The following is a 26,014-nucleotide window of genomic DNA, read 5'->3' as shown; positions in this document are numbered from 1 at the left end:
CTAATTCTCAATTCCTGTCACTCAGCAGTCACAGGTGGCTCTTCCCTACACAAAACTGAAGTCTCTGCTTGTCTTTGAGCCTCCTTGGTAGGTAACAGCAGACGGCTCGGTGCAGACATACCTTCATGCTGGCAAGAAGTTATTTTGTCACTAAAGCCATTTCACTGAAGGAAATAAACCACATTTTGCTTCTACGGTTCTGTTTGTAATAGGCTTTTACTACCAAAGTTTTTCTAGCAAAACTCCTAAAAGTGTATCAGTTTGGAAGTGGCTGAACCTCCAACATGGTTTCTGATGGGCCATGCTTTCAGGTGAGTTATTGGGCTGATAGCTATGGAGGCCCGAGGGGGAATTTCTACAAGCCCAGAGCTCTGAGCAAACATAACTCCGTGGCTACTTTACCATGCCTGCAGGGACATATTATCTCCTTTTCGGGTAAGTGTTAGATGAAGGCGTGAGCACACACACTTCCCCATTTATATGAAGTGCAGCTACTTGTGGAGACTTGCTGTGGAGCCATACATCCTGCAATTCCCAGCAGGGGGGAATAATAGTACGGCAAAAAGCATTACTGTAGTTAAAGTCCTGAAAACATGGCAAACACGGACTAAGCCAATTCTTTCAACGGATATGACAGCATAAGCACATACACACTCAGCCAAAACAACAGCAAAAGCAAAGCCTAAAATTTCTGTACAGATTAAAACTAAACTCAAGAAACAAACCCAACTGCATCAACACTTTTATAACATAACCCTGCACTTTACACAGAGCTAGACGGAGCCCCAGAAATGGGCTTACTACACAGAACTGAGCATATTTTTATAATACAACTGGACGAATCCCTCAGAGTCATAGACACACCTATGTATAATGTAAATTCACATGACAGTGCTTTTCTCTTCCCACGTACAAGGCTATAAAGCACCGCAGTATCAGAGATACTTTGGGTAGACCCTTTCCACTGGATGAACTTGGTTATAATGACATAAACCATCCACAGCTAATCCTGTCATCGGCACCCAGAAAATCATGTTATTCTGAACTCCATTGTCTCCTTCAGATGTGCAGCTCCATTAGAGCAAATCCTCATTTCAACAGGAACCCTTCAAAGTCAACAGCGTTGTGGCTACTCACAGGAAGTGGGCCTTGCATATTGCCCGTACACGCACAATTACATTGCAGGTGTAAATGTGCCCAAACACAAAGACCTTTTACCTCCTGAAGACAAATAGTTAAATCCATCACATTTAATAAAAGCCACTTATAACCGTGGAATAAGTTGTGGATGGAGATCATAACCGGAGCTTCCTTCTTCCACCAGACTTCTCAACCAAAAGCCATGTTTGGTACTTGCGCTGTAGGCATTGCTGATACCTCCCCTCTCTATACAGTATAACTTGTAGCTTTAACACTGAAGTGCAAGCTTCTCAATTTACCTATGTGCTTATTTATCTGCAGCTGCTACAGGACAAACTTCAGACCTCTACCCCAATATGGAATCAAAGGAAAAAACCTAGCGACTGCTGTGTACAAGGCATTCATTGGAAAAATTCAAGTGTTCATGTTTATTTCCTTGCATAAGAAGAATTCCACTAAAAACAAACAAACAAACAAATCCTCCTTGCATTTAATTGGCAGTTCTGTCTACACGACAATTTGTAAAGTACTGTCTTGATATGTTTAAAACAACTATTTTTCTGGTCGTGTCTAAATATTACCTCTAGTATTGTATTACAAAGCTACTTCTTGAAAACCAGGCTTTTCCTTGGCTTCTCAATGAATTCTAATTTTACATAATACGATTAGCCTATGAGGACTCAACTCCATGGGACTTGCAATCACCGATATAAAATTAAGGCAGCAAAATTTTCCAGTGGAAAATTTTCTAACCTCAAAGTGAAAATGCTTCTTATAGATTAATGAAGGTTCTTCATCGCTGACGCTGCTTACGGTATCTTTTTTTAACTTCTCTGTTAGAATTGTTCAATAATTATTCTCATGCGGCAGTGGCCATCTATTTCTATGCTATTATCTGTTATCTCCATTTCAAAAGAAATCACTGTGCTGGATACAAAGCCTGACACTGGATAACTTATAGAACCATTACTTCCTCTCCTTATGTCTTGCTTCCTTATAAAGCATGAAATACAGCTAACGTCTCTGTGATAAAAGGAATTTACTCGCAGAATCTCTGCTGCTTGTGACTACCAAGGAACTGATTTTGCATGATCCTGAGTTCTCCCATGTAGGTGCAGCATGACTTCAACTCCCATTGCTTGATTTAGTTTAGATGGAAACTTTAATCTGATGCCAGGTTAATCTTAAATAATTACTGCTAGTTAATAAATCTTGCATAACTCAGATGTTTACAAGGCTTGGTTTACATATATTTGTGCTAGCAGTCTTTAGGTCAAACTGAGAACATATAAAATTGAAATAATTGTTTGAATTTCCAAGAGTTTGCTTTAATTGTACAGTATTTTAATAATCCGCTTACAGCCTGTCTGGTTTTGTTTATCTGGAAGAAAGCAGCTTGCATGAGTAAGATAATTCAATTCAAAAAAATATATTCCCTGTAGATGTCTCCAATATTTAGAATATTTTGGTCACTGATGTTTTTCACAGAGGCTGTATTTCTCCTTTCTACATTGAAGCCACAATACTGTTCCTTAGGGGAAAAGGTTATTTGATGTATGAACAGCTTCGGATTTTATTTTTTTTAAATTTTCTTGCAGGTCTGAATTTCTCTGGCCATTTTTGTTTGCACGAATCTTCCCCGCCAAGTATTAGTCATGCTCTGATTTGTGTTAAATACTTTTGATGAGCAGAATTCTCATGGCTGGCATAGGGGCTCAGAAACAAAACGAAGTTGATGTGTAAGCATTCGTGTTTTCTAAAGTCTGTAGCTCAGCTGCTTATCCAAACTTCCATTATAAACTTCGGCTTGCTTGTAAATCTTAAGAAAGATCTTTTCATTAAACCACCAACCATTAAAATGAAAATTCAGTACGGAAAAAACAGTGTTTTGAAACTAAATAATAAAAATGAAGCTCTTATTCAACCTAATAGTATTTCAAGAACCAGATTTCTAGATACAAATAAAGGCAATTAAAGTCCAAAGCTCCAGAATTGCACTCTGACAAAAACAGACTGTGGCACAAGAAAATTCAAGGATGAAATCAGAGCTGTGTTGAAACTGCTGATATTTTACATGCCTTTTGCCTTTAAAACACACAAATGGTAACTCCACAGAGAGAAATTATGCTGCTTGTAATTCAACAGCGTGTATGGGAGGGGGGAATCAAGCAGCTGCATCTTCCATATTCTGTAACTACTAATCAAAAAGCAGAGAGCTGGTATCATTTCCATAAGAAACTATTGTTTCATCCTCCACCTCTGTAAATCAAATCTTCACATGCAGTCCTTCAGACCCCACCCACTCCTCGACAGCTTCATCAGGTTTTCAGATTTCAGGCAATTCCTGTTCTTGCCGGGGACTATAACCGTATGACATGCCCTCTACGCAGCCTACTCCATTGCTGTTATTTCCGGCACAATTAGCATTTGGTTACATATCCTTTCATGAGTTGAGAGACCCTGGTTAATTAACAGCATCCTCAGTCAAGCGATTACCCAGTGATACAGAAGGGAAATGCCTCCGTGGACACTTGAAGAGAGAGAAGCATTTACAGAAAGAGCTCTCTCCGTTGAATACCTTTGCCTATAACTATACCCAGGGCAGAGTATATTTAGCCACTGCTCCACCTGTGAGTTTTTGAAACATCTCTTTCTAATTTGCTTCCAGGTGTAGTCTCATCATCTTGTTTTAAGTATCGCAGCTCAGATCAACTAGCTTGTTCAAAGGCATTGCAATCTTCTATAAAAAAGGAACATCATCTTGACTGACAAGGAAGGGTGGCGTTCACACAAATGCTCGAATCAAGCTGCTTGAAGAAGAAACTTGCTTTATACCCGTATAGAGACCTCTGGAAAGGAAAGGAGGTTCGAGACTGAGATCAAAGAAGTGGAAGGTGGAGATGAAAATTAATACAACAGTACCACGTGTAGCAACTTTGCAGGCTGATGATTTTAAGAGTTTTCTGGTCTGTTGATAACTGATCGCCAGTCTGTTTCTCTCGCTCATCTTCCTTTCAAAAAAGCACATTTGAGCTCTGCTTCTTTTTAGCCTTCTTTTTTTAAGCAGAAAAACAAGCATTCCAGTGTTAATAACGTTTCCCAATAATGAACTAAATAACAAGCAAATTGCAATTAGAAAAGACACGCTATGAGGACATTTTACATTCTTGATAATGTGACACACAAACTTTGCATAAAGTTCATTTCATCAGTGCCGTAACATGAACCACTGCATCATTTATTTCTCTTCAGCTGCTGCAAATCCTCAAAGCCGGACGGTGGAACTAGAACTGCACTAACTCCAGTGTTTCTGTGTCAGGCGTTGCCTTAGGAAGCTGCCTTTCTGCACGTCTCTTTCCAAGACGTCTTTATTTGATGTTAAACGATTAAGAACAGAAAGCAATGGAGTTGTGCAAACCAACAGCAGTAATTCAGTGGCAGCACACACGTATCTTTCTTCAGTTATCAGATGTATATAGCAAGAAAGATTATTCAGAATCGCAGCTATGCCTTCTGCATAGTTCTAGAAACCTTCAGCTTTCCTGTTTCATATTTCCTGGGCTTTGATAGTCAACAACAATTTCTCTTTCTCCAAGAAAAAAAATATCTGATGATTCAGAGATGCACAATTAGACTGAATTTCCTAGGCTAGCAAATTAAAATAAAATAGCACGTGTATCAAATGTGATGAGGTTGTCAGGATTTTCCTCCCAGCTTTATGGAAACAGATGAGACGTTACATAAATTCCTCACTGATAATTGAGGTTAAGCTCTACTGCAGGTCACCAATTTAGAACATTTTACTATTCCAACCTAAAAGATTCACTTATAACTACAAGTAGTCTCTTACATAATTTAAAGTTGCTGGAGAAAATAATAAATTAGAGTTTATTTTTTAAAAATAAAATTAGTAAAATTGAAGAAATGTGAACTTGGAAAGAACTTGAAAGGTCATCAGTGAAATGGAATGGAGAATAAGTACTTCAGTAAAACAAATAGGTATGCTATGGTAAATGCTGATTCTACTTCTCAATGCCTCACTCCTATTTTACAGTACCCACCCTATCCCTACTTCACTGTAAAAAGGCAAACAAATATTGAGGGCACTGTCTGATTTAGTTACTACTGGAAAATTGCATTAGGCACAGATCCCACAATAATAACTATTCTGCTCCTTGGCTTTTAAACAAAACATACACATTTGCAAACACTCCCTACATTGTGCCTGCTAGCCTGCACTTTATTATATAGCACAGCAAAAAGACTACTTTGAAAGTCCTGCAGATAACATATCTTGATCTTTCATTTTAAGTTATCTCTTTTATCACTGAAATAATGTCAATAAATACTAATTCAGCTACAGAATTAAAAATGCTTCAGCCTTCAAACATACCAAGGAAAATGTGAAACTATTTGGAATTAGATTGTCATACTTGGGAGGGAAAGATCAGACTAGTAGGAGGTTCTGTGATTTGTTTATATCCACCTTCCTACCTAGCTGGTGTTTTAACTGCGTAACGTGCTGAAAGAGGTTAATGGACGGTTAGTGGTCATTCCTGCTGTGTAATTTGGACAACAGGATGACATGAGGGTTTTCATTAATAGAAACATGGGGACCAGCTTTCTAAGATTAGACAAATTGGATTTTAGCTCTCAAACATGAAGTGTGCTGTCAAACGTAATTTCTTCTTCCAAGAAACATACCATAGATAAAGGAATGGAATTGTAAATAGATTACAAACCATACTTAAACTGATTATAGATTAATGCATGATCCTAACCAAAGACATGTAGTGGTGCAGGCTGCATATCACTGAACTGTGCTCCTGTTTTAGAGTGATTTCACATGCGATTTTCAAGAAGCAAGACTAACTACATAGAAATTTTCTAGAAGAAACAGAGAAATGCACTAAAAATGTAACCACACTAAGTATAATTATTTCGGCGGGTTGGGTGTAAGTAGACTGACACTGACAAAAATCCATAAATGAATGTGCTTCATGCGGCACTTCAAACTACTTTGAAGTAGAAACTGATTCTAGCTCGGATTAAGTAAATATAGCTGTAGAAAGAGTAAAGAAACAAATACATCAACGCAATAAAATTGTACCAGCGTTACTAATTGCTGCTTAGTGGACTTTTTCCTGGCGCAGCTGTTTCCCAACAAAAGCTAAATAACTGCAAAGACTGCACAAGGTGCGCTTTGCCTCCACATCTTCACCAGGCTTTGCCAGATGGTATTTGGAGAAGCCACCTCTCCTGCTTCCCACCCCCTGCTCCCTGCCCGGCCCTGCGGGGGCTCCCCAGTGCCCCGTGCCAAGGCACACGCTCGCAGGGCTGCACAGCAAGAGGAGCCAGGGAACAACCCAATGGCAGTGACCCTAAGGAGGAAAAGCACATCTGGTTTTCAGCTCTGCGAGTTCCCTGGTGTAGGGGATCCCTTGGTGCACAAAAGCTCCTGATGCTACAAAAGTAAGTCCTGGCACCAGGCTGAGAATACGTGGCCAAAAACCAGTGCCAAGTTACAATGTCTTGAATGTGAATTTAAACCCCTCTTCTTGGGGTCTGCATGGCCAGCTGGTGCTTGCAGGGGTTGCAGAGCGTTTTGAGAGAGGAAAAGTCATGTTTACGTAAAAGTTCATCCCAACAGTACAACCTGCCTTTCTTTTTTTAAAAGGAAAAGTGGGCTCCACCTGCCCCAGTAGAGGATGTGGAGCTTGCCTTTGGGGCTCCTTGACACGCAGTACTTTGCATCAGGCCCTGCTACCACTGTTTTGACGTGTTTCACCTCCCCTGACTGATGATAGTCATTAAAATTTAATGTCCTCTTGTTGGTCTTTGGTTGCCTCTCCAAGATAATTAATTGCAGTCAGATGCTGAGGCTCCATTCCTACCACACAAGGCATATGATCACCACCCATCTCTTCTCCCATTCAGGAGAAAAAAGTCACTCATATCAGAAGACAGGCACCTTAAGAAAAAATAAACAGAAACATTTCCCACATTTCTAAAGCAGTGCAGGTTGGACAGTACAGTTCATGTGTTGTAATGGGACTCCCACCTATAACACATATAAAAACAAGTAATAGAAAAAGATTTTTAAATTTGAAAAAAAAAATCTACTTGTTTTAATATAAAACTCTCTAGTCCAGCAAAAAGTAGATTATTTCCACTGATATCAACTATTTCAAAGGAACAAACAAACAGAAATATTTGCAACAGATTTAAATTCATTAGTTTAAATAGCTATCGCTTCTAAAATACAGATTTTTTTTTCCTCCAACTCTCCCTTGTGATGTTGTTTGCTAAAAACCACTCATCAGAATTCTTTTGTTCACTTCATTCACGCCAGTCTCATGCTTAAGAAATAAAATTTATTCTATGTTTGTTAAAATGTAAACAGTCTCCAGAGGTTTTAACTAAGCTCCTAATGTATATATACAAAGAAATCAGAACAGAGGCATCAAATTACCCTGAAAGCCAAACAAAAACAGTTGAATTATTAACCAGACTGGCTGGGCCGTGTGTGCCCAGCCGGCACGCCGCCCTCCCATCCCAGGATTTACAAAACCCAGTGTCAGACGCTGCCCACATCCCTCATCTCTGCATTTCAAGCGAGCGTTTCAAACCTAATAAACCATCGTATTTCTTTCTCAGCCATAGCTTCAAGTATTGGCACTTTTGTTCTTACTTTGTATATTATTTTCTCTTAGATACATACAATGTGACAAGTCAGCCCATTTTTTTGCAACATGATGATGTTTCTTTTTTCCTGTATCCGCTAATCAGTGGCAAGAGCAACTTGGGAAAGAGTGATCCAGGAAGCGCAGAGCTCACTCAAGTTGGCTTTTCAAGCTAAGAACTTATTATTTTAAGTCAAATTAAGAGCAAGCCAATCAACACACTTGGGGTAATGGAAATTTTGGAGAACGCTGCCACATAGCTCAAGAATAAATAACACTGAAATATGGCTTTTTTTATTCTTTCCTTTTGTGATTTGCCTGTTGTTTGCCTGTCTCTTTCTTGGAGATGTTTCTAAGTCCTCCACTTCCTAAAACAAAACAAAATCAGTCCCCTCACTAAACTACAATCATACACGGATGTCAGAGTAAGGAACTGAAGGCAGCAAGGGAAGCCTTACGTCTGTTGCCTAAGCTCACAGTCCCAGCAAGAAAAGCTGGGACTTTCATTTTGGGGGTAGGTTCGCTCTGCCATCAAGGGAAGTGGAAAACGTGTGACATAATGATAAGCATCCTATAAATAGATTTTGGTTTTACCCAAGAACTCTGATTTGCAGCAATTAATACAAATAAGCTCTGGCTTTAAAGCCTGTGATAAACAATACTCTAAACCTACTTGGTTGGATAAACAATTGTCTCTGTGGTGCAAGTGAGCATGAAATCCACTCCTCTGCTCCCTCTGTCCAAAACCAGGCACATGGATTTTAGTGAGAGCTTTGGCCATGGGCCCTTTGCTTTTAATTTGAGCGTGCTGCTAAAACCACAGAACCTCTAGTAACACATATACAGCGGTCCCATGGTGTCGCAATTCTCAAGCAAAATCCCATACAGAGAGGCACAGAAAACATGCATTCCTTAGAGTTCCTATTTCGAGGCCACTTTTTTTTAGCAGCTGCAACAAGTGTAGACTGTTCATCAGGCCAGACTGGACTAAGCATTCATGCAATTCAATTCTGTATTCCCAGGAGCAATAGACAATGTGCACCCAAGAGGAAAAAGAAAAATATCCATCTGCATTTACAGCAGGGTCCACTATTTTCACACAAATAAAAGCATTCTCTTAATCTTTTTCCTTGCTATATAGGCAGGTTAGAATAATAAGCCTCTCTCATATTTAACTGTAATTGAAATAACTTCATATCAAACAGTTTTATATCACATTTGACATTAGCTCCAAGAGTGAAGGAAAACGCAATTTTTTCTTATACTCTAAATAATCCTGCAAATAGTTTTGAATTTATCATCAGGATAAACTGCATGACTAACAGGCACAGTTACTACTCAGGGGAAAGCTTCTGACAACACTTTTACATTCTCATCACTCATCTTAATTCTGGGCTACTTAATATAGAAATCTCTTTAAAAGCCTGTTTGTCTCCCAGTTCTCCAGTTCTGGGATCACACCTTTCCTGGATGTGCAAAACAAATACTTGGTCATTACAGGTTTTCTTCCAACAAGACTTCTTAAGCATATGCTAAGTGCCTTGATGAATCAGACTCCGTAAGCAGACAGAATAGCAATACATTTCCTTTAAATGGGATGTGTGTGGTTCAGCCATCAAAACCCAGCTCAGACAATTCTGTATCTATGCTTGTCAGCTTTCATCATGAAGCGAGTTCACAGTGGATACCGTATGTAAGAGGAATCTTAAATAAGGGTGAACAAACTGATACAGGAGTGCTAGAAAGGTGCTCATGTTAGTGTTCTCTGATTCTCTGACTCTGGAGCTGCACAATCTCTTCAGTTCACTTTGCAAGTGCTGGAACAAAGATAACTGAATAGATAATCTGAAAAATTATTCCAAATATTCAAAGAGTTTAAAAATATGGAATTGCCAAAACCAGTATGGAGGCATGCACAGTGTCAGCAGCAGGCACTTGATCGGGGGACAGGAGAGAGAGAAGCTCACAACCCCATTACCTGCAAGTATAAAGTCTGGTTTGGGTCCATGCAGAGAGACAGAGGCTTCTGGAGAACAACTTGTGGCTCCTCCATCAGGGTGGCAGAGCCCATGACAGAGCAGTACCACCTGCACTGCACCTTCTCTTCCCCTGGTAGCACTACCAGCTCTAGGAGTCCTTCTTATAAACGTCCATTTTCCATATTGCCAAGAATAGCAGTGTTGTAAAGAGCATAAAACTGTGTGAGGGTAATTGGGTTTTGCCAGATGGCAGAGAGCTAACAGAGATTGTATAACATTTGTTTACAGTCTGATAAGTTTTACCTTGACATGTGTAATTTGCGCAAAGAAGTTTTCAATTACAGTAGAAAACATGGTACCCCCCTTTCAAATACATGGATATTCAAATGCTCTTAATAAAGCTAGTACCTGAACCTAAGAAAACAGTAGAGGGTTTCTTTTAATTACATTATTTGCAAATGTCATATGCAAAAAATTAAATCAGCAATATGAAGTGATTATGCTTCCAGAGAACAAATCACTTCAAACAGAAACCAAAGGGAAAAGCCAAGCATCATCAAAATCCGAGCAGACCTGAGCACAGCTTTCATATTCTCCTTTTTTATTATATAACTAACAGTTAAATAATCCCACTTCTCCTCCCACCATTTGCAACTCTCCTGACTCTAGCAGGATGTAAAAAATACAGCGTAAAAAAAAATTAGTTTCCCAGTTGAAATACTGCCACAAATGTATCAGTGTCTTAAAAAATGAGCTAGATCATATTCAGTGTTGCCTAGAACAATTTACAGCAGCAATAGTTCCTTTGAAACATGCAGAAGTGTCACCACTCTGACTGCAGTGGGAAACACGATGCAACGATTAATGTGTCAATTATGATGACTTGCAACCAAGGACAAATCTAACCCCTTTAACAAAATGAATGGTGACCATCTGCAAGGGCTTGATGTTCTCATAGGATCCAGCAGGAATGAAAAACTTACTTTAACTTAAACTACTCCAGTGCATACTAGCGTAAGTCTAACACTGCCACATCCACAGCGAAGATGTTTGGTTCTTACAGCTGAAAAGCAAAATCAGTGCCTAGATCATGAGAAGAAAAGCTGACTTGTAGGCACTGACCAAAGCAGGAGTGAATTTCTACACCATCAGCAGCCTGAGCTCCTAAAGCACCTCAGTGCTAAGGGTCACAGCAGCAGACCACTCAATATATATCAAAGCAACTCCAAAATAGATTCTCCTTTCCCTTCAGCTAAAACCAAACTTCTGCAGCAGTTCTGAAAATGTTGTTCCTGCACAGACTTGTAAAACACGCCTAGGCATAAACAACCTCTTCTCCTTCCTCCTGCCACTCACCCAACAACAACTTGCACATTTACCCTGGTAGCAACAGTCCAAGTCTGTGAAGAAAGACTTTACCACTGTTAAAAACAAATAGATATACAGATTTCTGGAGAAAAAAATGACATTCTCTCCTACAAAAACCAGTGTTGTCCGAGGTGCATGTAAACACAAAGAAAGGGGGAAAAGATTGCCAGGCTGCAGCTCGAACCTTTCTTCTGACCATGGAAGCAGCAGCCTGGAAAGGTCCCTGGAGCTGGCTTCGGGAGGAAGGGCAGAAAGGGATCTTTGTCCTTATCAAGGCAAAACATATCAAAACTGGACTAACTAGGTTAGCTAAAATCAGCTTTCCTTCCCAAATTGCCAAATATGGTTTAGAATTTACTGAAAACATACTGCAGAATACACGTCTGTGGTGACTTCGTTCTTTACCATGAGGAAGGGAGCCTGGCTCTCAGCAAAAGCAAAGCAAAATTCCCACCACCCTCGGAGGGGCTGGGCTCTGCTGCCACAGCTCTATCAGCCATCTAACAAACACTCGTTTCTTCTATTTGTCTCAACACGCAGATAACCATTCCAGGAGTCTGTTTCAGTTTACCTGAATTCAGTTTTGTTGTTTTCTTTAAGCATTTTAACAACATGCAAATTGCTACCATTATTTCTGAGTTGAATGTGACTGCCTGTTCCCTTTCTATTGTGACCCTACCTACCATGACTGTTCTGCTCCTGCCACTTCATTAGCAAACAGCATTTGGAAGCCATTTATACTAAACATTCAAAACCACAGCATACAGTTTCTCATACAGTTTTTTTAAAAATTTATTTCATTAATCTTGGAGGAAGGAGGTTAACTCAGAGCGGGAACAACAACAACAACAATCTTTGTGTAATTTCAGTTATGGCATTATCAATATTGGATGTGTTTCAGACCAGGAAAAACGCGCATGGGATGCATTGCAAATCAGACCTACACGCAGTGCAGCTCCCATGAACTACCAGAACCTTCCATCACAGAATTTCTTATAAAAATCACTGAGCTGCCAATACTTTTTTTCTGTATTTGGACACAGCAGAAAGGCCTCATTTCCTCTAACCTATTTTTTTAAAAATCCTTTTGTAATAAACTATAACATTTAAAGCTGTCCTAGGACCAGGACTGGATATAACTTTCTTGCAAGAAAAGAAAAAAAGAAATTCAAGTCCAAAGACCCTACATATGGCCAAACCTTGCCAGACTCACTTCTTGCTGGAGAGGACCTGGCCCCAGCAGCTCCTCTTTCTGTCTGCACATCTGCTCTTCAGCGCAGACACTGACTATTGCAGATATGGCAGAATTCAAAACAACTGAGATTACAATGTTAGCATTTGCAAGTTACACTAATACTTATTTTAGGATTCCTCCCAGAAATAATAAAGAAAAGACATTCTTTTAATGGCTGTTATGGTGATTAACCAGCACTGGAAGTCTATCGGGAAACCAGTCTCCTTTGATGGGAATGAACCCAGATACAGGGGCAGCACACAACAGGGTGGAAAAATATCAGTTACCATCTAGATATGTTCCTAAATTGCACATTTTCAAGCTCATTCTAATTCCAAAAAACAACAAAGAAACTGGATACTGCAAAATACCACAGCAAAGAACTCCCAGCCAAGGGTATTTCTTCTCTGAAGTAAGGTAATGGGGATTTTATCCAAATTCCCCAAGTTAAACAACGTAATTCAGAAGCTCACAAACCTAAACCACACGGAATCTGCCTTTAAAAGAGCAAACCTGCATTTTAATAGATGGCTGTAATTTACAATTACACACTTGGGTTTTTTCTGCTTTGTTTGGCAATTCAATCAAGATTGTTCTACTAACTAAAAATAGAGCTACACTGAACCTTAGTGTTAGATCTACACCAAATCTGCCCTTCCTGCCCACTCTCTTTCCAGGACATGCCACAATCCCAAAGCACTGGTACATTGTCAGTATTTCAGTCAGATCCTTGGAATTTTAGGCTGGTTAATAATTCAATCTACACTTCAGGGGTATGAACTCAAGTTCATACTCAAGAGTGGGTAAATTGTAGAGGTGTGTAATGCACCCACTTTCTTACACATCTCATATGATGATTTCTGTTCAACAGGAACAAGAAGATTGAAGAGGATTTTTGTCATCTAAGCACAAAATATGAAGGATATTGGACACTTAGTAGTGTTAATAACCAATGAAAGAAGAGCCACGTGCAGAAAACAGTTCCTAATTCTGCCTATATGCACAGCTAGTGCAGATCAGCCATATCAAGGATGGGCTACAGCAATTTTAGCCATTCAACTTCTTAGTAGTAGAAACGCTTCTCCTTGGGAAGGATGTACCCACAATACACTTGAGAGCCAGAAAAACCTTGCTAAATCTGGTATAGCTGTGTATCAGTCTCAACACACAGCAGTTTTAACCAGGAATACACTACACTTTATTCCAGTGAATCACCAAGGGTTGAAAAAATGCATTAAGCCTTTTGGCTCCCAGAAAATGTTCTTTTAGCACTGACATACAGATAACCATTTTGCTCCCATGTGCACGTGCCTGTATATCAGTGAGTGTCGCCGTGCCATCCATTTTGCAGGAACATCCCTGCGGATGGCTCATTAACACCCCAGGAGTGGAAGAGAGTGTCTGAACTCCCTAGCGGCAACAGCTGATAATTTTGTTTATTTAACAAGGATTAGGCTGGGAGGTGATGGAGCTGAGAAAGCCAGAGACGGGCAACTCACGCTCAACACAGCTACAAAGTTTTTTGTTATCACCGCACAAATACTACCCAGGATTTACTTATCGGATGCGCTTGCCTCTACGTTCTTGTATATCCAAAGCAGACTAAAGCAAAAGAAAACAGTCTAATTTCTACTCGACTCTTTGGAAAAATGGAAAGAGGGATTTAACATAAATATACAGATATTCTTACATTGGAACTAGCCATAGTTTCCTGCTGCTTTATAGTTCCCAGGGACCCTTGGCTATTTCCATTTGCTCCCATTAGCTACCTTATCTATCTTATCTGTAGCTGACTCTTCTAAGTCCAACTGCCACGTTCCTAATAAAACGTTTGCCTGTGATACTGGTAGAGGTCTCTTTGCAGGACACCTGCATACGGCACAGCAGCGCATCTGCCACAGCCATCATGTCACTGGTGTGGCTGGGGTGTCCAACTGGCACAGACATGCCTTGGGACACAAACAACCAGACTGAAAAGCCACAGTGATGAAACAAGGATTATTTATAGCTGGGGCTGTAATTATTTTCCAATCAAAGTTTTAGTTCAGAGAGCCAAGTTTCTTCCCATCACTTTTTCTTAGACATCTGTACTGGACAGCATACAAGTAGGGATTAACAAACGTTAGGCGAATGTGCAGTTTTACAGCCAAATGTGCTTAGCTGCGAGACTCGCAAAGTGCTAATGTAATATGGAAGATAATGAACTTTGAAGCTGGAAGCTGTTCTAATGGATTTTGAGCAAGCTTAAATAACTTTAGTATTAAAGAAAACTTTTTTTTACCACTCCTCTAAATTTCAAAAACAAATCTCTTAAGTTATAAGCTCTGACCAAAGACAGCTTATACTTATTTAAGCTCAGTCACAAATCACTCAGTTCCTGCCATTTGCCTGAGGGTTTCCAAGCAGGTTTTGACATCCACTGCAGCACACAGGTGGCTCCATCCAACACAGATAACAATTTACCAGTGCCCATTGCCCTCTGCTCCTCAGCGATTCAGCACCCTGCCGTCCTGCCACCAGTAAAACGATTTTCCCGGCAGTGCTGAGTAGGGGGCAGGGGGGGCACTTTCACCCAGTTGCAAAGAAATTGGCATCTGCCAGCCATGGTTACACATCACCTACACCTAATCCTTTTGCTTCACAGTGATCTCTTTCCTAAGCCTAAATAAATGGTTTTGCTGCGTTCCATGAGGAGATACTGAAGGAACTATTTATATGCAGATGATAACAAAGATATCAAACCTTTACAACTAATTAAAAGCTAGCAGTTTTCTCCAACCAGTTACTTAGAAGATAAGGGATGACATGGAAAAATCACCATAACTGGATTCCAATAATATGGGAAATTTAAATCATTTGTTCTAAACAACTGCAGAAAAATGTTTCAGCTTTGGCATTTTCACTTGAGCCTGTTGATTCCACATTTGAAGGTTGAGTGTATTGCACTGCCATCAGATCTCTATCTGGATGCACAGCTCCACACTACTGCTAAAATATATACTTTAATATTTATGAAATATTTCTAGATGGAGATTACCGCTCAGAAGGAAAGACTAGTATGACTCAGTTATTTAGTACCTTTGTATTTTCCAATCACAAATTTTGAAATTCTTTCTGAACTGACTGTTCATGACAGAGGCTGAATGCAACATTTCTTATCTTTATGGAAAGCAACATTTTATTTATTAGCTTTTGTATTAGTATTGTACTTAGGAGCCCTACTCATGAAACAGGACTTTGCTCTCTTAGATACTGCACCAACACTGGAAAAGAAAAGACTGTCCTTTCCCAAATCTTCATGATCTTAGTGAGAGCCAAAAGGTAACATGTGGATATGAACACACAGAGGGTACAAAATAATAAGCAGATAATATAGAACATTGACAAGCAAGTTTAACGTCTTAACATATCAAAAAACATCTTCAGAATAACTTCGTATTTTCCCAACAAATTTTAAATTTTGTGCCAGCCACTGTAGAAATGTCATTTTTCAGATTCAAGTGAGCTTTATCACGACTGACAGTGGGCGTGGGTTTGTGATAGCTGCAGCTGGATATACTGTCCCAGCTGCATTCTCATCTCATTAGCGTTATTAGTTGTGAAGGCAGCAATGAGACATCCATGTCCCATATTACTGATCAGCAAAACAAATGTTGTCAAACACAGGACACTGGATATGGCCTTGTCACCAAGGTGAGCCAGTGACCACCAGCACACCACCATCACACCACCATCACATCCGAGCACACAGGTGACGGCTGCTGCGAGCAGCAACCAAAAGGCGCAGAAAAAATGGTACCTATCAGCTGAGAGATGCTACTTTGCAACCCACCTCCCCTCCTGTGAGCCCTGTGCTGTGGCAGGGAAAGGCAAGAAGAGGAATTTAAACCTTCAAGCTGAAACAGCGCAGAGATGATTACCATCAACTACGCTATCACAGGAACATTACCATAGTGCTGAACTTCACATCTGCACGAAGCACGTGCTCAGTTCAGTGCTGAGTCCGTGCCCTCCAGTGGGCAACTTTAATTCCCCACCACAGGAGTCTAAAAGCTCACAGGAGTGGCTTATGGATGGACTTAAAATAGTTTTAGAGCATTATGTATGCCTGAAAGCAAACAAAGCCGTCTCTGTCAATCTCTCTTCAAAACCACATAAAAAGTCATACTAAAGGAGAAAAAGGAAAAAAAAAAAAAAGAATAGAGATACTCAGCTTGCAGGTGTATTTAAAAGCATCTTCAGCAGTAGCATTTAAAACGCAGCTTTACTGACACACTGGTGTTCTCAGCAACTCAAATATCACATATTTAATTGAGCAGTGTCCTATTCCACCTTTTCAAATTTAAATGTCAAGTTTTAAAACCACATTTATAAAATGCCTTTGTGCTTCTCAAAATACAGAATTTCTTGTTACATGCTTTGTACTGCGTACTTTGGCATGAAAGTATGCAAAGAAAAAGAGGTATGTTTTAGAAATTTAACAAAAAAACCCATAAACCCAAGCAGCACAGAACACTAACTGAAGCCATCAGTGAGCAGAAAAAAATAATTGAATATTTTGGCAATGATTCATAGTGAAAGCCCCGGACAAAAACCTGTGCTTTCTACTGCATCACGGATGTTAGTAAATAGTGAATCCAATGAACTACCAGACAGAGCTAAGTTATTCAGTGTATGATAAGCTTCTGAAAAGGTCCCAGTCCCCTAAGGATTAGAGGGTTGTAAATATAGTCACCTTCATCAATTTGGGCCATTCTGGTAGTGCACTGGGATGCTGATCGTCTCAGAGGTGGCCTCAGCCTCAGGCATGAGCAGCCAAGTGAAGGGCACCCTGAGGCCGGCGAGAAGTCTCTGCAGGCTTCAGAGCGCAGGTGCAAAGCGCTTGTGCTCATCCACTCCACTAAGCAAGGCACCGGGTTTGAGACATGACTTGGGAGTCGTTGAAGCAGAAAGAAAATGGCTACTGTGCTGCTACTGAACGCCCCAGGCTTCATTTGCGCTTTCAGGAAGCTTTGCTTGGCTTCCAGAATAGCATAAATAATGTTTCTGATGGTAACAGTTTTCTTGATGATGGAGAAGTGACAACCTGCTCTCCACGCTCCCTGAACAGCAGCACTGACAGCTTTATCTCTGGAGAGGAGACTCTTCCCCAAAGAAGTTAACTTCCAACCGATTTTTAAAAAATCCAACTAACAAACTCAAAAGCACCCCAGCCATACCAAAACTTGCCTTCATTCCTGAATGAATGGACCAGGGCTTTACTGGGGGCAGCGGGGAGACCTTTTCTGAAAAAAGTCTGCACCGGTGTGGAGAACTTGGAAAAGCAGAAGATGCTAGGTGCTGTTAGGAGCCCGTTAAGCACCGTGACCAGGCGGCGTTGAGCTGCAGGGAGAGGCAGAGAAGGGTAGAGCCAGGCTCATTCCCCCAAGGGGGGGTCTAAGACAAGACTCCCCCACGCTCACAGCCACCACAGCTCCCATGCTCTTTGCAGCATTTCCACAACTTGCATTTCCCCGTCTTGCAACGGCCATCACATGAACACTGGTCAAATATCATCCAAAATAAATTAATCTTAACCTTCTTTAATAAAATAAAACTCAAGCTAGAGAAAAATTTTATGTAATTCAATCATTATTATGAAAAAAAGCAGTGATGTAGAACAAACAAAGTGGTGGCGGGGAATGTTTGAGGATGTCACTGTTATCCCTAAGGTGAGTGGGAAGAAGGTGAGCTGCGTGCATATTCCATTTTTATTTCTTTTTGGCAGAAATAGAACATTGCTTAGGCATAATTTACATTAGAGTTTCTAATTTAGCACCAAGGTTGTTGAAGGGAAAGCAACGTGCATTTATCAGCAGATAAAAATAACAGCAATAACAGCATTTGAGACAGGCAGAGCGACAGCAGTCGGTGCTGTAAAGGGCAGGCTTGTTGCTCTCCTGTGTGATCCATGTAGGCAGCCGACTTTTCCAGGGAGTTTATAGAGTAGACAAAAAAAAAAAAAAAACTACTGAACAGCATGGTCATTCGTTTACGTGATGATAAATGGTTACACAAGACATGACAGAACATCACATTTAGCAATCCAAATTCTAATTAATAGTGTTTTAAATGGTGTTAACTCGAATAAAATTTGAAGCGATGAGCAAGTGAAAGGCAACAGCATCCCATGACTCCTCAGTTTTCCACCAAACCAAGGTATTTGCAGGAGAAAGATAAGAATACTGGAAATGAGAGCCACCTGTTCCACATAGCCTGGAAAGTCACAGCTCAAGTTGGAGTTAAAAGATCAACAAGTCATATTGAACTCCTGGTTGAGGTCCAGAAAGATTCACAGCAAGTATTCCGACAAAGACAACACATTAGCTGAAAATAACACTTTTTTCAGGGGGGTTAAAAGAAAAAAAAAAAAAAAAAAAAAAATTCTATCTGCCATTTCCCACATGCAGTCTAATCAGGGTGGCTATTAAACACAACATAATTGTCCCAGTACAGACTTTATCACCAAGAAATTAATAACTGCTCGGCTTTCAAATATTTCAGAAGTGACAGAGGCCTCTTTTGTTCTCCCGATAAAAGGAAAACAAACAATCTAACCATAAAAATCACAGGCTGCCAGCAAAAATGTAAGTTCAGATACCATAAGGAAATCAAGTGATTAAATTAGGTTTATTTTGACAGGCTCTTGTCACTGGACTTGTAAATTAGAAGCCTTATTCTGAGGGAAATCAGCCAACTGTTATCTGCAATTTATTTATTTGCACATGTGTGCTTTGAGTGGGTTCACAAAAAGTTCTTCACCTGCATTTGTAAATTCAGGCAGTAAGTTGAAAAAAAAAAGAAATAAGATATTATTAACAACATAACAGAGAGCAGTCTCACTTTTGGCTTCTCTGCATAAATTTTACCCACATGTCAGTAAAATCCTACTGATTCTAGAGTCAGCACAATGGAGTACAGAGGCAGACACACAAGACAGCAGTCTTGTTAGCTCTGGCATTTCAAGAAAATCTACTAAATACAGAGGCCGGTGATGATAGTAGTAGTAGTTGTGGTCCTGGCAAATTTCTGACACTCAAAAAAAACCTTAATTATTTTTCTCTGTAGAGCGTAAAGTGAGAAAATTTGGGGCAGGGGTGCCTCAAGTGTTTTTAAAACTGGGGACTACACTCTATAAACATTTTGGCACTAGAGTGATCCCATCATTCATAATTTCATCTCCTACAGGTTCCATAGCATATGTCATTTAAAGAAATTAATTTCCTGCTGAATGATTTACGGTATCTTTGAGGGAAAACAGACTGATCAAACGCATCAAAAGTTTTCAATATGAACATTTGCCATGGGGTTATTTCTTTATTCCTGCCAACTCGTCCTGATATTTCTTCCTACTACTAGAAATACTTATACGGTTGCGTTAAGATTTTAGTTTCCATAGAAACTGTTATTGGCTAAGGTAAATACAAGATGGCAAAAAGTGTGGATTGCCTCGTCGTGCAAGCATGCTTGTGGCTGCCAAATTGTCACCACCTAACCTTTCACCAGTATTCACCGCTGTGTGACACTTCTATGTGTGTCTCTTTTAAGAACATGGACGCTCTTTTGATTGGCATTTCCATGATTCACAGAAGGTATGTGAAGATTCAGAGCTATTTCTATACCTCATTGTACAACAACGTATGTTTCTCTTCACTGCTCGTTGTGTTATTTTATTTTGCAGACCTCTTTGCTAAACTTTACAAGGGAAAATACGTCTCTTCGTTAGTCTGCATATCACAACAAAACTCGAGAGTGTGCTACCAGGTAATGTGCGAATAAAAGGAAGTAATTGTTTCATCACAACTAATGATTTTTACATTCCTTTAGCATTTCAAAATACAAAGCATGAGCCCTGAGCATTCTGATGCTGCACCCTTGCTGATGCCGGTGGCAGCTCCGAGTCGCTGCAAGCTGTGAGAAAAGGCATGGCACGCTTCAAAAAGGCTGCGCTGAATTTATGGGCAGTCACGCTTCTGAAGAAAAAATGAACTGCATATTAATCTCTTGTTCTCAAAATTTCTCTTGCTCCCTTTCTAAATGAGTCTAATGCTTACTAAAAAGGCAAAGTCCCGATAATCATCTTATAATTCCCTCACTTCTGTATAAATTTCACTGGATCTTGAATTCAGGCACTTTTTCCTAACATACACAATTAATAAGTCTTTTCTTGTTCTCTTCAGAACATTACTTTCATTTTTCTTCTCATTTAGAGATCTGCTGCAGTGCTCTCTGCTGCCTAAGATTTGCCCTTATTCCAAAGAATAAGGCTTTGCATGTATATTGCATTGAGACAGAAAACTCTGTTATCAGTTCTGAAAATAGCAGCTAAAGACAAAAGAACTCATCCTTGAAAATGTAGAAAAAGAAGGTGACGCTGAAGCTTCTCAGTAGCAGAGGGGTCAGTCGAGTATACTACCTACTGATTTTGGGTCAGAGGATGATCTTCTCATCCCCCAAGTATCAAGTGTTTTGGTACCAACTAAAGATCTCCTTTCTATACCATTAGTAGCTTAAGCTCCTATGAAAGACATACAGGCTTTTTTCAGATGCCTCAACACTCTGACAGATCTTTGCACCCCCATTTTGCTGTTCTGACTCTCTGCCCAAGACCCACAGGTTCTACCTAATCTCCTAAATCTACGAATTCCCTTTGGGTGCCTAATGGCACCCAAAGTAGGACAGAGACTTGTGCAAGTCTCCTGAATTTGTCTCATCTTCCCAGCCTTCTGCACCATTTGGAAGAATTGGTGGACACTGCCAGGGATGAAAACAAGTTTTGAGTTTCCTAGAAGGATAAACACAGAGCCATTCTTACACCCAGAGCACGTAAGGTGAGGCTTCACACTATCCACATGGAAATAGCACTTCACAGGGACACCAAAAATTCATTACAGCACCCACAAGTGTGAGAGCACAGATAATAATTACCATCAGCTGATAAGACTAGGACCTTGGCTCTAGGACTGTGGTCTAGTGCTGGGCTACTCTACATAGTTTCAGCCAAGTCTTCTGGGTAACTATTCCTGAGGTCTGCTCAGGAAAGTCTTTCTTTTGCAGATGACTTTCTGAGTAACTCCCATACACTGCTGTCACAGCCAGGAGTAGCATTGGTGCTCTGCTCTTAAATCTCCAGGGAACAGGAAGAACAGGAGAGCGGTTTCAAGAGACTTGAACAAGCATCACAAACCAGAAGCTGTAGAAGTGGTTTTGCACTCAAAGTGGCAAGCAGAGCTGAGTACCCACATAGCTGCAACCTAGTGCTAAGACACTAAAACTTTGAGGAGATCTCTGCTCATTCCTTGTGCTACATTAATGTGACGACTGTAGGATGAGAACTGCACTTTTCTGCCTTCAAGGGAACTTCTGAGGCTAAACATAATAGGGAATGGAGAAAGGAACCAGAGCTCTGGATAAGAAACCCAGAAAGAAAAAGCTCTGAGCTTATGAACAGTGTAGGGTAGTGGAAGTGCATTTATGTATCCTGGTTTTAGAGTTCAATGTTGCCCTATTTCACACAGGCTATGGCCTAGGGAGTAGTACAAAACATAAGCATGCCTAATGCTACCTTCCTCCAGAGCACAGACTATGCCCATTTACCAAAAACATTAGAGAAGACAATCCATAGCTTGGACTTAATTACTGGAGCAAAATACTAACACATTTTCAACAAATGTAGAGACACTGTGAAATAGAATAAAACAAAAAGAGTACAATGACTTCTAAATAAAAACAAAGCATTTGGCTGTTTATCCTTCATCAGTGAGAACTTCTCCAGAATGAAAGAGCTTTTTTTATTTTTTTTTCTCTTATGATAATGATTAGAATAATGACTAGAATGCAACAACAAACATGCAAGAACGATCACAAAATATACATGTCTGGACTTACAAAAAAAATATTGTGAAAAGCAAATATCAACCCAAAAGGTTGAAAGAGAAACTAACTGAAACAAACTGTTTTTCTCCCTCTCAAAAATTAAGAATGCTGATGATTGTACAGAAGGTACAATGAAGGCAGCATGAGAACAGACTCTGTTTCTAGCCATCAAAAGGACCAAAAGTGTGGCAGACTAATTACCAAAGAAACATCCCCGCTGGTGGATATGGCAGCATATGGGGAAGAAGTGGATATTCCAGATGGTGATGGGGAAGAAAGCGTTTTTTGGTAACTTGGCGTGTAGTCCTCTAAAATCCTTACTTGCTATGGCCTTCTGTATCACTACACCTAACAGGTTTGGGTAACTTCTATGGGTGTCGTTAATCACACTGAAATTTAGTTTACCATAAAAATAAAAATTAATTGCATTTTTTTATGTTTAATAGAAAAGTCAAGGCTTATTAAAGATAACACTTCTATCAAAAGGTAGCACTAGATCAGAAATACAATAAATGAGGTTTAAGGATTCCCATTAACTTCTTAAGTTTTTAATGACAATCCACAGATGAAATCCACTCTTCAAATTCTGAAAATAGATTAAAACATTTGCATAAACTGGCAAAAGTCCCCTAAGGCAGTATAAAAATTGTCCAAGACTATTGGCAGAGGGAACGCTGGCAGGGGAACGAAGAGAAAATCACCTAAATCTCATGTTTTACAGTGAAAGATATGTCAATGCAAAACAGCATGTTGTCCTTTCCTCCTGGCAAGGCTACTAGAGGGAGCAAGTCCCCAAGTCAATTGATGATCCCACCAGATCATGAGAGATTAACTGCTGGGATAGCTAATAAACCTGTGTTAAGTGGTACCATGGCAGTAAGAAGTATTTGTTTCTGAGGCAGCTAAACTCCGTTCCATGTTTGCAGCTTATAGCATAGGCTGTGTTACATAGATGTGGTGCTGCTCTCTTAAGCCAATATATCAGGGTTTTTACTAGAAACCTCCATGCAATCACAGGCTGCTACTACTTCACTTAGAGCCAAGCCTTCCTGCTGCTATATGAGTTTTAAATCTTCTGTGGATGTGACACAAACAGGGCTTCTGTAACGCTTGCTCACCTGCAGTAAATACTCCTTTGCTCAGCCCCACAACATGGATCAAAGCAAAACCGACACGTCTGGCCCCAAAACGAGCGTTTTGTTTCACACCGTTTGCAAGATCCCATCAACAGCCAACCCAGGTGCTGTTTTCATTCTGCCCACACACAAATCAATGACAAAAAGCAAACTCATTCACACAGGTGGTACATTTCACCGTCCTAAAAGTCAGGATTTTCTCATACCCTTCATTTAATGCCACTGCTGTCAAATCCGTAACATGTTGTAACAAAAACAGCCTTTATGTAACCTAATAAATAAAAGTCACCGAGGCAATAGCTATGCATAAATTTTAGCTAAAAACATTTTGTTAGAAGAACATGAATGTCCTCTGTAAAGCGGGTAGCATTTTAAAATAATGTTCTAGCCATTGTTAATACTTTATTGCTATTCATCATAGAACCATTAATCATGGTGAACTCATTTGGTATTAATGTGGATGTCATAAAGTACTTCTGTTGCATTTCAATTATAGCTCAGCCTTTAGAATGCTGCCAGCCATACATGGAAAGCTTTGAAAACCAAATTTGAATAGTCTGTTCAGAGATAACTACAATCACATTCTGGCACAGAGAAATAACCTTTTCCATTCCTACTGCCTCCCCCTCAAGAGGCTGAGGAGCCTGTGGGGCCGTGCCCCGACCCAGGGCTGGGTGCAAGGGAGAGGGAGCCCAGCTGGAGGCTCTGGGGAAGCCGTGCCCATCCAGACTCAGACGTGTTCCTCCCCTTAAAAGAGGGTAGAAGAAGCATTCCTTTGGGCTGCTTCAACCTCACCACTTCAACCGCTGCTAAGTGGCAGCAAGGCCATACTTAAAAGCCCCTAAGGAGACTTCCTTTTTTCCTATCACTCCTGTTATTCCCTGAGGCACTATCTTGCTTCCAGAGCAGAGTGCTTTGGTTTTTCTTCCTGATGTGTAGTTTCTGCCCAAACAAAAACACCAGAAAGAACATATATCTACAACCTACTGCCTTTAGAGACAGCAAAGGAGTATGCAATACATCAGAGCAGACCTAAGGGAGCTGATATCCTGACCTCTCTCATGACAGTTTAAAGAAAACCTCCTTCTGGCCTCAAGAGGCACTGGAAAAAGAAAACAGGCAGTACAAAATGCAACATGGACCTAAAGAGCTATCAACTCCTTGCCATCAGGGAAGCCAGGGACTTGTGAAAGTTTACCTTGACAAACCAGGATCTTTGTTCCATCACTGCCAGCAGAGCTTCCATCAGCATTTTACATACAGAATCAAATTACAACAGCTCAACAATTGTAATATTTCTCATCAGAAACTATGTTAAACAGAGAAATGGCAAAGTACTACTTAAGGAATTTTATTTTTAAATTCTTGCATATAATTCCCATTCTATTGAGGTCATCAATGTAACATGCAAGCACTCAGCAAAAATTCCTACCTTGGGAGCTCTGGCATGTTTTCCACATCTGGCATCTTTGACGAGGCTGATATCTAGCAGCTCAGTCTCCTAGAAAGAAAAATTGCAACACAGATAATTATTACATTAGTCAAAAAGCCTTGTTGTGTTAACAGTGCCCTGCTTCCCACATCTGTCTGGGGTTTGCCTGTTTGCAATGACATCTGTCCAAACTGAGAACAGTTTCAAGGAGTGCTCTGTTGCACTTAAGCTATTCTAATAGCAATACTACGACCTTAGACACATAACTTGGATTCCTTAAAAATATGCATATATCTTATGATATACGGAATATATAGACAACATATGAGTCAAGCTTATTTCTTGGATCATTAAATACCAGCTGCTGTGGTGTTGGTTTTTTTTTTCTTTTTAATACAAATTTAGGTTTTTTTATGCTAGTCACAGCGTGACATTACAAACAGAAAACCTACTTCCTTATTCCCAGAACATTTTGAAAAGGGCACATAAAATCCAAGAAGTGTTATATCTACAATGGTACCAGGTTCCAACAATTTTACAGTGACTACTGCTCATTAAAAACCATGTACTTTTGACAAGCATTTCATAGTTCATACATTAACTCTTGAGTTGTGGGTTATCAAACACATGCCATACTTGGAACATAAGTGGCGTATGATGGCAGCTTCTGCTGGGCAGATTCATACCCCCCCCTACACACGTGTAACATGAAGAATCTCCTTTCACTGATAACCTCTTGTGTCTACACCCTCCCTGACAGTGCTTGGGAAGGACAGGGACCAAGCTGAGCCCATGGTGCCCTGGCTGTGCCTACCAGGGTCAGCCTAGCAGGGAGCAGGCACTGCTCCAGGATAAGCACCGGGTATTCGCCTGTCTCCGGACATGCAACAAATTATAGCCTTCAACCAACTTCAATTTCCCCAATCCCATCCTGCCACCAGGCATTTTTGGACGTTCTCATGTTGGTTCTTTCTTGAATGTCTTAACATTTACGGGCAGGGAGCGTTTGGAAGGAGGAAGGATGCTGAAGATTGGAGCAGTGGGATTCCCAGCTGCCTTGCAAGCACGCACACCCATGCAGCATCACGTGTGCTTTCCCAGGAACACCACCAACTGCCTTGCAAGAC

The 26,014-nt window shown here is 40.3% G+C and overlaps 1 protein-coding gene across 3 annotated transcripts in view; it reads right to left on the bottom strand.

Annotated features, from left to right (window-relative positions):
• PLCB1 (phospholipase C beta 1) overlaps nt 1-24,952 on the bottom strand; it is a 289,951-nt gene extending 264,999 nt beyond the window's left edge. For all 3 annotated transcript variants that reach the window (XM_014966416.1, XM_014966418.1, XM_014966417.1), the window contains exon 1: nt 24,888-24,952. The gene's annotated coding sequence lies outside the window, so the exon portion shown is untranslated. The remainder of the gene's footprint in view (nt 1-24,887) is intronic.
• Nucleotides 24,953-26,014: the final 1,062 nt, after the last annotated feature.

The sequence above is a fragment of the Calidris pugnax genome, unplaced genomic scaffold (genome assembly GCF_001431845.1).
Source record: "Calidris pugnax isolate Ruff unplaced genomic scaffold, ASM143184v1 scaffold31, whole genome shotgun sequence".
In the NCBI taxonomy this organism is placed as follows: domain Eukaryota; kingdom Metazoa; phylum Chordata; class Aves; order Charadriiformes; family Scolopacidae; genus Calidris; species Calidris pugnax.
The sequence above is the reverse complement of the archived record's forward strand: the minus strand, read 5'-3'. Positions and strand labels throughout refer to the sequence as shown.